Raw genomic sequence first — 12,283 nt, forward strand, 5'->3', positions numbered from 1 at the left:
TAGCGGTGGAAACAGAGGTACATTACAGGAAATGATCATTCGTGATTGGACCTTCAAGTTCAGTCATAACCAACCTTTCCAGAAAGACGACGAGCGCCATAACTGACCTCTTGCTCTTTACCACGAAACGTGCAAATGGAATTAAAACTTTGCTGGATATGACTGTAGCAAGTGCGAGTTTGGCTACTATGACAATGACTGTACGCAGAAAAAAAAAACCTGACTCGCAAAAATTTTCTCAAGTTGTCAGCTGAGGAGAAGGATCAACATGTCATGGCACTACATAAGCGATTATGTGGTGACTTTGACACCATACAGTGAAGAGGTCAACAAAACCGTCAAGTCATTTGTGTGAATGCACTACTATGCTGCACGAGACACCAACATAACATGGCAAGGGCAGATATTGCGTTTGCGCATGACCGGCTGGGGTTTCCTACGTGGCATTTCACCGGCGAAAAATGTCTGCGCATGCTCTACTAAAAATGACACGTGATCTATTTCGCGCAATGTCATTGGCTCTGAGGCAAAAATGCCGATTGAGATGAAAAAAATAATGGCTGTTTTTTTGACAGTGATAGCGTTGTGGTTTTCTTGCCATAGTAAGAGATCAAAAAACATTTTGGTGAAAGTTTTGAGTGGAATGTTTTCTCTAGAAAATGTAGCGCCTTGGAAACGGCGGACAAACCCAGTGGTGGTTATTTGTCGGAGATATTGGCTTTGCAATCGCCGGCATGGGTGCGAAAGGCATGCCAAAAAGGTGGGTAATTTTTACTTTCTATGCTTACTGTTAGTTTCGTGCACATCGGTACAACAGGAAATTGTAAAGAAGTGAAAGAAAAATTATTGGGCTTTGTTATGTATATAAATTAGCTTGTACCGTTGTGCACGGAAGCGACAGTTGTGTTAAACGTGTGGACCGTTTTTGTACCAAATATCGACTTGCATCTTTCAGAAGTTCAGGGACCCTCTGGAGGTCTAGTTCAGTCAGTGTTCAGTGTATCCTCAAACATTCGAATTTTTATTTATTAAGCTTCGCTGGCATTTTATGCTCAGGTTAAAGTTTCTCGTCCCACAGTCCAACACAAGAGAAAATTAAAAGGTACAGCTGGTAGAGGGCCGTTTGAGCAACAGAATAATAATTTTATTATAATTATAAATAGGAAGACCGCTAAATCTAAATCAGCGCGTTTTCTCTTTAGAATGTGTGTCAAATGGGACACGATTTTGATCGATCGAAAGTGAAAAAATAGTATTTTCCCTAGAGACCGTACATGCATTATGCGTGCACAAAGTTTGTTTTTTTAACTGAGAACAAAAATGGCCCTATCATGTTTGGCACCTTATATTACAATTTAAACTATTTCCTGAATGTTTGCTGGAAGTTATTCTGTACTTGTACTTAGACATCTTGTTTAATCAGCCATGGCATTAATGTTTTCAGGTGGATTGTTCCATAATAATTTGCCCCTCTGTATTTCACTGAGAATTCTTTGGCTGTTAATCTATGTATACGTGTATGTTGTGCACAGTTAATTTTGTATCTCAGCATAACTATTATTTTTTCTTTTATTTTTAGCATACATTGCCATACACAAAAAGAACAGAAAATTATAAATTAACTGCAATAAAAAATTGACTACAACATTAGAATAAAATTTTATATTAGATGCTGATCAGGTATATTTGTTATAATTATGTAAAGTCTTTTTTTGTGAAATAATCTTGAAAAATAGCAGGTAATGTTCCAAAGAAGGATAAAAGTGTAATGAGATCTACATGTAATGATTGAATAAAAATGTTTTGGCTTTTCATAAACTGAGAATTGTCTAAAATAAAAAGGCAGGGCTGTCATTAGGGGCCGTAACCCATAACACCTGTTACAGCTGAGCTCACTTGATGTTACAGGTGATCAAAGTGGAAAGCTGAAGGTGGTAATTTAAATTTTTGGGACCTGTATTGGGTGAATCTTCATTTGCTATGGCTGTTTCAAAACGTAATGACAGCCCTGAAAGGGGATGGTTATATCTCTGTAGAGCAATCCTTGGAGTTTTTTTTTTTTTTTTACACCAGCATACTTGCCCTCTTTGGGTCACAGAAGATTGCTAGCATTGGGGGTTTACCTGTACTGTGTATTTATTAATTGTGATTGAGTACTTTTAAGTTTTATAATATGTATACGCATAATCAGTTCTTGTTTTGCCAAAAAATGCTTTCCAAAATATGGGTTTTCTTATTTACGATGTCAGCTAGAGCCAAAAATTGGCACATCATGCTTGTTAGTTTCAGCCGGTGAGAAATTTGGTACATCAAGTACAAACTTGTCCAGTTTTCAATTCCAAACCTTTGTCAAATTCATGGTTGCATGATTGATGCATGCACAGCAAAACATTGACATTGTTTCATTTTCTTCAACAAAAGACCAATTTACATAACTTAAAAAAAGGGTAAGAAAATACATGTAACTTAAAAATAATATACATTTCCTTTCTTTAAGTTCCATCATGAGGTCACATAGTATTACATCTTTCTGATTGTTGAGTGTTGGATTTACTTTTGTACATGTATCAAATTCATCCATGAATTGGCTCACAGGAGGCAATGACTATGATCGATAAGAGTGCAGTCAGACCCTTCAAAGTATTATTGTACACTGTAGCATCCCATCAACACTGTAGCCAGTTTCAAATAGTAAGTTGTTCGTAATTAAATTTTTATACCATCTGGAATATTAAGATAAAAAGAACTGCTGGTAAATGAAATTATAAGCACCACTTTATGGACAGCTCATTATTACAGACAGTTTTCTTTGTCCACAGAGAACCCAAACAGTGTATTAGCTAAGAAATAATAATTTAGATGTACATGTAGTAACACTGTATTAGCTTATAAGATAGTTATCTTGAGGTGTAACTGTCCCATCCGACTTGCTTGACAAGCAAGCATTTGACATTGGCAATGTTAACGATCTCTGATTCAAATCCCTTGTAAAACGAATCATAAAGAAACAGGAACACAGGTTCTTATATCTTATGTTATTAGCTACTAAAGCATAAATGCATCTTAGAATTATTCCATTGGCTAATACAGCATTTGAGTTCACTGTGTCCAGTCTTTGGGCCGTAGCAAAAGGGGACTGCTCTACAATGTACACTGTAGCTGTAAGCAAAGTACCAAGCTTTTTGAGAAAAATCCACTTTTCAGCATAAAACAACCAAATCTGGCTATTTAATGCAAAATCAGGTGAAAAAGTCAGCAAAAGGCGATTTGTAGGTTTTTTGATTAAGGGATAGGTAGCATGATGGTCATGGACCGCTTGCATGTGTATATCCAACGGTGTTTATTTACTGTGCAATATCAGGGCTGTCAAAAAGGTTTTAAGTAGCAGGCTCATAATAAAATAATAGTAGGCGGCTTTGGAACTTGCACCAAAGGATTTTGTTAGAGTCTCAGTAATGTCCCAGACCTTCCATGACATTGCACCGTTCTAATGTTTCACAGATCTAATTACTGTTTAAATATGCATTCAGTGTGATTCAAACCTGGGAAAAACCTTACAGGAGTTTAAAGTTTGGAGTAAACTTTTAGTCTTCATGAAATTTTAGTTGGATCATGTTGATGAATGCAGTTGTGTAGGATATGCAGTTTCCTATTTTGATCTTCTGTCAGAATTATGAGAGAACTCTCAAATACAGATCTTATTCAAACATTATAGTTTCATTGTAATTATCATTTGTTTCTTTTCCTATAAACTTCTCATCAGGTCTACATTTTGCATGAATTTAATGTGATACATATTTGAAGCGGTTGTTGGTTTACAGTGAAGTATTTTTCACTTTGTTTTTTTTTTATATGAAGTTGAGTTTCTCCTTAGTTGTTGGCTAAGGCAGTGTTGAAGTAGTGACATGCTAACATACTTTATTGTTCATTTCTCTTCAGAAAAGATTGATTGATCCTGAATCAAACAAAGTGCAGCTTCACAAACAAGATTTTTGAAGAACAAATGTGTATTCAAGCAAAGTATATGTCCCTGACAGTGTCAATAAAATTTATTAATGGAAAGATCTGGGTTTTTACTCCTTTGTAGCACTTTTGACTACTCATCACTTTTCTAACCTATATAGTAAAAAGATCATATAGTATAATCAGTATTTTTTCCAACTAACATATTTGCAATCAAAGTTCTCTTCTTTTATATATGGTATTGCCCTAATTTTAAAAATTTCATTATCTTATTCAGATCAAGCACAGTAACCATTGAAAAGAAAAAAAGAAAAAAAAAACCTGCTCGGTCATAGACGGCTTTAAAGTTTTGATATTAAAATTGCAATGAAAAGAACATGAATGCAGACACTACAGTTCATTTAGCTCATGTTCAAGCTTTTTTATAAATTAGAAAGTCTTGCTGGAGAAGACATAATTTTGCTTTATCTTTTCGGTAAAAAAAGTAATAAAATAACTTCCAGGTGTCTAAGCAATTTCAAAGGACCCATTGTGTCTTATTTCTCCGCTGCATAGAGCTGTGAACAAAGGCCGTTCTTTCTAGTGACCCGGCTTTCATAAAAAATACTGTTGTCCTTCGTGATCGTGAAGAGTGCAAAGTTGAATCCGGTAAACCGGCCAAAACGCGAGCATCGCAGGGAACGAATCCCATAGGAATAGGTGAAAAAGGATAATAAAAAGTCTAGGCTATTCTAAAAATATCCGTATATGCATTTGCAACTCATATTAAGCCGCAATTTCACTTCTTTCCGCTGGAATAAACAAACGATGGATGTATTGCCGCCATTTTGAATTTGGCAATGTCACGTGGTCGCGCGTCGACCAATCAGACAATTTTCGCCGGTGAAACGTGGCATCGACTGTACATGTTGGCTTGGGGAAAAAATCCTTGCAGGAAATCAGTAACGATGAAAAACTTTGCTCTTCCTTATTGGGACTGGACCGGAAGTAAAACACAATGTGATCCCGCTATTTGTTTTGAAGAGCTTTTTGGTGTAACAAACCAAGTTGATGGAACTGTGAAGGGCAAATACTTTGACAACTGGTACGTCATTTGCAGCAATGAACAATTCCTACTTCCTGACGACGATGTGTGACCCAACGAACAAGAAACCTGGTTTAATTTAGAACGGATCAATGAGAAGGAAAACTAACGGAAGAAAAAGTAAGGAAATAGGGATATACAATGACATTTCCAACCAAAGAAGATGAAATTGTGCTCTCCGGTTTAAGACTTTTGACCTGCCACCCTATGGCAAAGAGTCAAGCTGCAATTTTAAAAACATCCTGGAAGGCTACGCCAGTACAAAGACCGTTTGTCGTTTGCCAAATGTCCACACCTTACACAACCAGGTTCACATAGTCTTGGGTGGAGCCATGGGAGATGTATCTTCTGCGTCAAACGACCCGGTCTTTCCTCTTCATCATTCCTTTGTGGATCGTATCCGTCTGAGAAATGGCTTTGCAAGTTCAACAAGAGCGCTTCGTTTCTTGGAACATACGATACACGCATCGGACACAACAAAGCTGATGACGTCATTGTACCACTTTATGCTGTGTATACTCATCAACAGATTTTTAAGAAGTCTTTCTATTGAGTTCAGTTATAACTACGACGATGTCGACGAGGATGGTAAGTACACATGAAGTTTCTACATGACCTTGATTTATTTTTTCCTTTACCTTGAATGCGATTTAGTGTAATAGACGATATTCGTATTCCCCGACGGCCGTGGGACGAGAGGCTTCACAGCATAATTGTGAGGTTAAAGCGGGGAACTTTTTGGCAAAAACACAAACAAACATTGGTCAGTCGGGGCTGAATCGCTGCGAAACGATAGAAATCAGCCAAAAAATGCAAGATTTAATTGCCGAAACCTTACGGGTAAGCTAAAGGGATATCTGTTTCAAAGAACAAAACTGTGGGAAGAGCTGGTCGTACTAACAGCAAAACTTAAAAAGCCACGAAGCCAAAAGAAGAAACAAGAAGTAATCAAGAAAATGGTCTATTGTGTCAAAATGTCAATACTCGAATCCTTTTTATATAATTTTATTCTTATTATTATTCTTTTTCTCTTGTGTGTATCTGTAGTGTGGAGCTTAAACTGCTCAGTATTATCGTCTGTACCAAACTCTGTGTTCAACTGCGTGCACGTTTTTGTACTCTCGCACAGTTGTTATCGAAGATAATGTAACTTAAATTTAAAAATAAACTTTACCTAGTCATCTTTGATCAAACTGGTTTAACTTTCTTATAATACACATGGACTGTGTGCAGAACGCTAAGCTCCGTCCTGATAAGTAACTATCCACTGAATGAGTCGTTTGGTTTACTTCAAATACACATTCAAGATTTTGCATCCGCTCTGATAATAAATAACTTCAAATCATAAGTGTTTCCCTTGTACATGCAACAGAACTGATCAGTGATCGAGATCGATCGAAACATGCCTTGCTCTCTAAAATCAGTAGTTGTTCGTTTGTTACGGATTGTTATTCCAAATATATTACAATTATATTAATTTATATTAATTTAGTACTTTGACTGTCCAATGAAGACTTCAGCAGTGCATGCTGAGATGCGGCTGTGTGGGTTGCTGATGTCATTGATGCCAGTAAGGCAGTTATTACTTGGTGACTGAAGATCATAAAGTGCAAAGGAAAATAACGGAACGTAGAAAGAATATAATAGCCAAATATAATATTTAACAATTATTTTTTGAAATCGAGGTGAATAGTGGCTCGCCACAAAGTGGCGAGGTAAATATTTCTAAAGCCACTATTCACCGAAATTGAAAATAATTATTGAAATCATATCAAAGCAAGCTAAAAGTGTCGTCTTTTAAGTAGCTTCGGAAGTGCTCAAACGTCTTCGGGAACATCTGCGGACATTTAATTTTTGGCAACGTTCGGAAGTCTTCGGAAATTTGTCGAAAATCTCCGGAAGTGGCCGGGACGTTTACGGAAATCTCCGTCATGACAAGGCGAAAATCTCACGCATTTGACTCAGAAAATGTTGGCAGGTATAACATTGAGACGTAGATAGTAAGAAGACCAAGAAAAACCGTCTCTGAATCATCTCAGTAAAAACTGCCAATTGCCTGTCAGTAACGCCCTCATTCGGAGCAGCCATCGGATACTGGCGCGTTCTCAGAGGAGCGTAAATTTGAGATCATCTGGTCATTTACAACAGATGGTACATGACATACATGAGTTTTACAGTAAAATCATTAACGAAATAAGAAACATAAGCATCTTGCTGCTAAGATTACCCTTAAAAACGCACATTTGATCACATTGCATGGAAAGAGTGGGACAATGCTATTTTAAGGCCTTAAAAAAAGGGTTTTGTAGAAAATAAGGGACAATCAGGTCCTCTGTCAGCTGACAGTAAAACCCAAGGCAAATGTCAGTTGTCAGTTAAAATTTTGACCATTTGTCAGTTGTCAGTTAACCCCATCCAGACTCTCATGTGAGAGTAGGGTTGAAAATATTCAAAACAGAGAGCTAAGCTGAGCAAAACAGAGTCAGAGTAAAACACGAGAGGAGTGCAATTATCGTTCAGTTAATCAAAAATACAGTGTAAAGGGATCTGTTATCTCGACCCTGGACTCCTCAAGTGTATCGCTACGATTTTACTTTGGATATTTTGAATCCCTAATATTTTGAGCATCCTACAATGTCGAACCAACTGTACGTCCATTTAAATAGTTTTAGCACAGTTCTATAAATATAACCTCCCTCGATACCCTTAGGGTCAATATGTGTATCGTGCAACCCTTCCCACAGGAAGAACGCTTTCATTTTGGTGTCTTTAGTGAAAAATTAAAGCTCACCAAAAGTTCTGTTCCATCTTTAATTACCTTTAGTTGTGACATTAAATTTCCGAAAGGTTTTCTGTCCCTTTAGTTTACCTTTAATTGACCTTTTGGTTACATTAAAGACTAATAACCTTTAGGTCTCGTTTTAAGTGTCTTTAATTTATTCCAAAATTAGCTATTAAAATTTAGCACCTTTAATTTCAAATTAAAGCAAATTTAAATGATCTTAGATCTTTCCTCATCTTTAATTTGAACTTAAACATTCGTTAAAGTAACGCAGAAAGAACGCTTGTATTTCAGAGTCTTTTCGGATACTTAATTAAAGCTTAACAAAACATCTTTGTGATTCTTGAAAATTAATAATTTCAAGTGACATTAAGTTGACCTTTTGGGTCAAGACAAACTACGTGCACTCGCTCGCTCGCATGAGGAATCCTGACTACTCTATATGGCAACCCAATCAGCGTCTAAAAAACAAATTCTATCCAGGAGGACCCTCGGCGTTTATGCCAGTCCAAAGGATATTTTCAAGATTCGCCTCAGCTGAAGTGGATGTAGAGGGACAAAAACAAGTTGGGATGGCTCCCATCAACAGGAATGTTCAACTGTAATAACAATTGTTGCAAAGCTCATAAAAATCCAGAACACACCCACGCCTTTCATTTGACGCTTTACAGTATAGCTGGGTAAAAAGTGGCAAGATGTTTTCTACCTTTACATACATATAATTATTAGCATCGTTTGAAACTAATGAATAATACTACTAATAAAAAGTTTAACTGGTGTTATCATGAATTGCTTTTTTTTATTCTCTTTTTGTCACACAATGTCACTGAAAGTTCATCTCAGTACCAAAGCAGTAACTGTGAATTCCTGAAAGAAAACTGAAGCAAGTCTTTTCGCCTGATATCGGTGGACACTCCATCGCCTGCTGCATAACCCTGTGTCAAAGAAAAAATAAAACCTCACATCATAATTGTCAAAACTCTAGAAAGCTATGGCTACTGTCATTGAAAGCACCATTTGTGTGCAATTAGTCATTCAAGTGATACAAAATTTGCTGCTTACTGTGTGTCGACTGGAAAAGGTGCAGAAACTCAAAGATCTGACAAAAAGCCGTCACTCGCATTCTGCACCATAAGCAATAAAATCTCACATCAGAATTGTTGAATCTCTAGAAAGCTATGGCCACTGTCATTGAAAGCACCATGTTATTCAAGTAACACAAAATCTACTACTTAATATGTGTTCACTGGAAAGGGTGCAGAAACTCAAAGATCTGACAAAAAGCCGTCACCCGCATTCTGCACCATAAACAATAAAATCTCACATCATAATTGTTAAATTTCTAGAAAGCTATGGCCACTGTCATTGAAAGCACCATGTTATTCAAGTAACACAAAATCTGCTGCTTAATACGTGTTCACTGGACAGGGTGCAGAAAAAGATCTGACAAAAAGCCGTCACTCGCATTCTGCACCATAAAGAATAAAATCTCACATCATAATTGTTAAATTTCTAGAAAGCTATGGCCACTGTCATTGAAAGCACCATGTTATTCAAGTAACACAAAATCTGCTGCTTAATACGTGTTCACTGGAAAGGGTGCAGAAACTCAAAGATCTGACTAAAAGCCGTCACTCGCATTCTGCACCATAAAGAATAAAATCTCACATCACAGTCATTGAAAGCACCATGTCATTCAAGGAACACAAAATCTGCTGGTTAATATGTGTTCACTGGAAAGGGTGCAGAAACTCAAAGATCTGACAAAAAGCTGTCACTCGCATTCTGCACAATAAACAATAAAATCTCACATCATAATTGTTAAATTTCTAGAAAGCTATGGCCACTGTCATTGAAAGCACCACGTCATTCAAGGAACACAAAACCTGCTGCGTAATATGTGTTCACTGGAAAGGGTGCAGAAACTCAAAGATCTGACAAAAAGCCATCACTCGCACTCTGCACCATAAACAATAAAATCCCACATCATAATTGTTAAATTTCTAGAAAGCTATGGCCACTGTCATTGAAAGCACCATGTTATTCAAGTAACACAAAATCTGCTGCTTAATACGTGTTCACCGGAAAGGGTGCAGAAACTCAAAGATCTGACTAAAAGCCGTCACTCGCATTCTGCACCATAAGCAATAAAATCTCACATCACAGTCATTGAAAGCACCATGTCATTCAGGGAACACAAAACCTGCTGCTTAATATGTGTTCACTGGAAAGGGTGCAGAAACACAAAGATCTGACGAAAAGCCGTCACTTGCATTCTGCACCATAAACAATAAAATCTCACATCATGATTGTTTAAAAATTTCTAGAAAGCTATGGCCACTGTCATTGAAAGCACCATGTTATTCAAGTAACACAAAACCTGCTGCTTAATATGTGTTCACTGGAAAGGGTGCAGAAACTCAAAGATCTGACTAAAAGCCGTCACTCGCATTCTGCACCATAAAGAATAAAATCTCACATCACAGTCATTGAAAGCACCATGTCAATGAAGGAACACAAAATCTGCTGGTTAATATGTGTTCACTGGAAAGGGTGCAGAAACTCAAAGATCTGACAAAAAGCCGTCACTCGCATTCTGCACCATAAACAATAAAATCTCACATCATAATTGTTAAATTTCTAGAAAGCTATGGCCACTGTCATTGAAAGCACCATGTTATTCAAGTAACACAAAATCTGCTGCTTAATATGTGTTCACTGGAAAGGGTGCAGAAACTCAAAGATCTGACAAAAAGCTGTCACTCGCATTCTGCACCATAAGCAATAAAATCTCACATCACAGTCATTGAAAGCACCATGTCATTCAAGGAACACAAAACCTGCTGCTTAATATGTGTTCACTGGGAAGGGTGCAGAAACTCAAAGATCTGACGAAAAGCCGTCACTTGCATTCTGCACCATAAACAATAAAATCTCACATCATAATCGTTAAATTTCTAGAAAGCTATGGCCACTGTCATTGAAAGCACCATGTTATTCAAGGAACACAAAACCTGCTGCTTAATATGTGTTCACTGGAAAGGGTGCAGAAACTCAAAGATCTGACAAAAAGCCGTCACTCGCATTCTGCACCATAAACAATAAAATCTCACATCATAATTGTTAAATTTCTAGAAAGCTATGGCCACTGTCATTGAAAGCACCATGTTATTCAAGTAACACAAAATCTGCTGCTTAATACGTGTTCACTGGAAAGGGTGCAGAAACACAAAGATCTGACGAAAAGCCGTCACTTGCATTCTGCACCATAAACAATAAAATTTCACATCATAATTGTTAAATTTCTAGAAAGGTATGGCCACTGTCATTGAAAGCACCATGTTATTCAAGTAACACAAAATCTGCTGCTTAATATGTGTTCACTGGAAAGGGTGCAGAAACTCAAAGATCTGACAAAAAGCTGTCACTCGCATTCTGCACAATAAAGAATAAAATCTCACATCATAATTGTTAAATTTCTAGAAAGCTATGGCCACTGTCATTGAAAGCACCACGTCATTCAAGGAACACAAAACCTGCTGCGTAATATGTGTTCACTGGAAAGGGTGCAGAAACTCAAAGATCTGACAAAAAGCCATCACTCGCACTCTGCACCATAAACAATAAAATCCCACATCATAATTGTTAAATTTCTAGAAAGCTATGGCCACTGTCATTGAAAGCACCATGTTATTCAAGTAACACAAAATCTGCTGCTTAATACGTGTTCACCGGAAAGGGTGCAGAAACTCAAAGATCTGACTAAAAGCCGTCACTCGCATTCTGCACCATAAGCAATAAAATCTCACATCACAGTCATTGAAAGCACCATGTCATTCAAGGAACACAAAACCTGCTGCTTAATATGTGTTCACTGGAAAGGGTGCAGAAACACAAAGATCTGACGAAAAGCCGTCACTTGCATTCTGCACCATAAACAATAAAATCTCACATCATAATTGTTAAATTTCTAGAAAGCTATGGCCACTGTCATTGAAAGCACCATGTTATTCAAGTAACTCAAAATCTGCTGCTTAATATGTGTTCACTGGAAAGGGTGCAGAAACTCAAAGATCTGACTAAAAGCCGTCACTGGCATTCTGCACCATAAGCAATAAAATCTTACATGATCAGCACCTGGTCCTGCCTGGTGGCCTCTAGCAACCTGCCTTTGTTTTGGTGACGGTGAAATAATTACTGTTTTTCGAGTATAGGCTCTCCAAGAAGATACCGTTATATGAGAAAGTGATGAGTGAGTACAAGAGAAATTCAACTCGCTTTTCTAGATAAATTTTGTGTACGCTTGAGCGTTTTCTGCTTACCAGATGCATATGAATAACCTTATTGATGGTAAAGCTTATACTGAGAGAAAATCGATGTCAGCTTAAATTAGCTTAAATAAATCGCTCTGTAGGTTTTTTTTTCTGGAACTATTAAACATGCATCGCTATTTA

General features: G+C 37.2%; 1 pseudogene; it reads left to right on the forward strand.

Moving 5' to 3' along the window:
* Window positions 1-5,649, forward strand: part of LOC140925913 (tyrosinase-like) — a 52,505-nt pseudogene extending 46,856 nt beyond the window's left edge.
* Window positions 5,650-12,283: the final 6,634 nt, after the last annotated feature.

The sequence above is a fragment of the Porites lutea genome, chromosome 2 (assembly GCF_958299795.1).
Source record: "Porites lutea chromosome 2, jaPorLute2.1, whole genome shotgun sequence".
In the NCBI taxonomy this organism is placed as follows: domain Eukaryota; kingdom Metazoa; phylum Cnidaria; class Anthozoa; order Scleractinia; family Poritidae; genus Porites; species Porites lutea.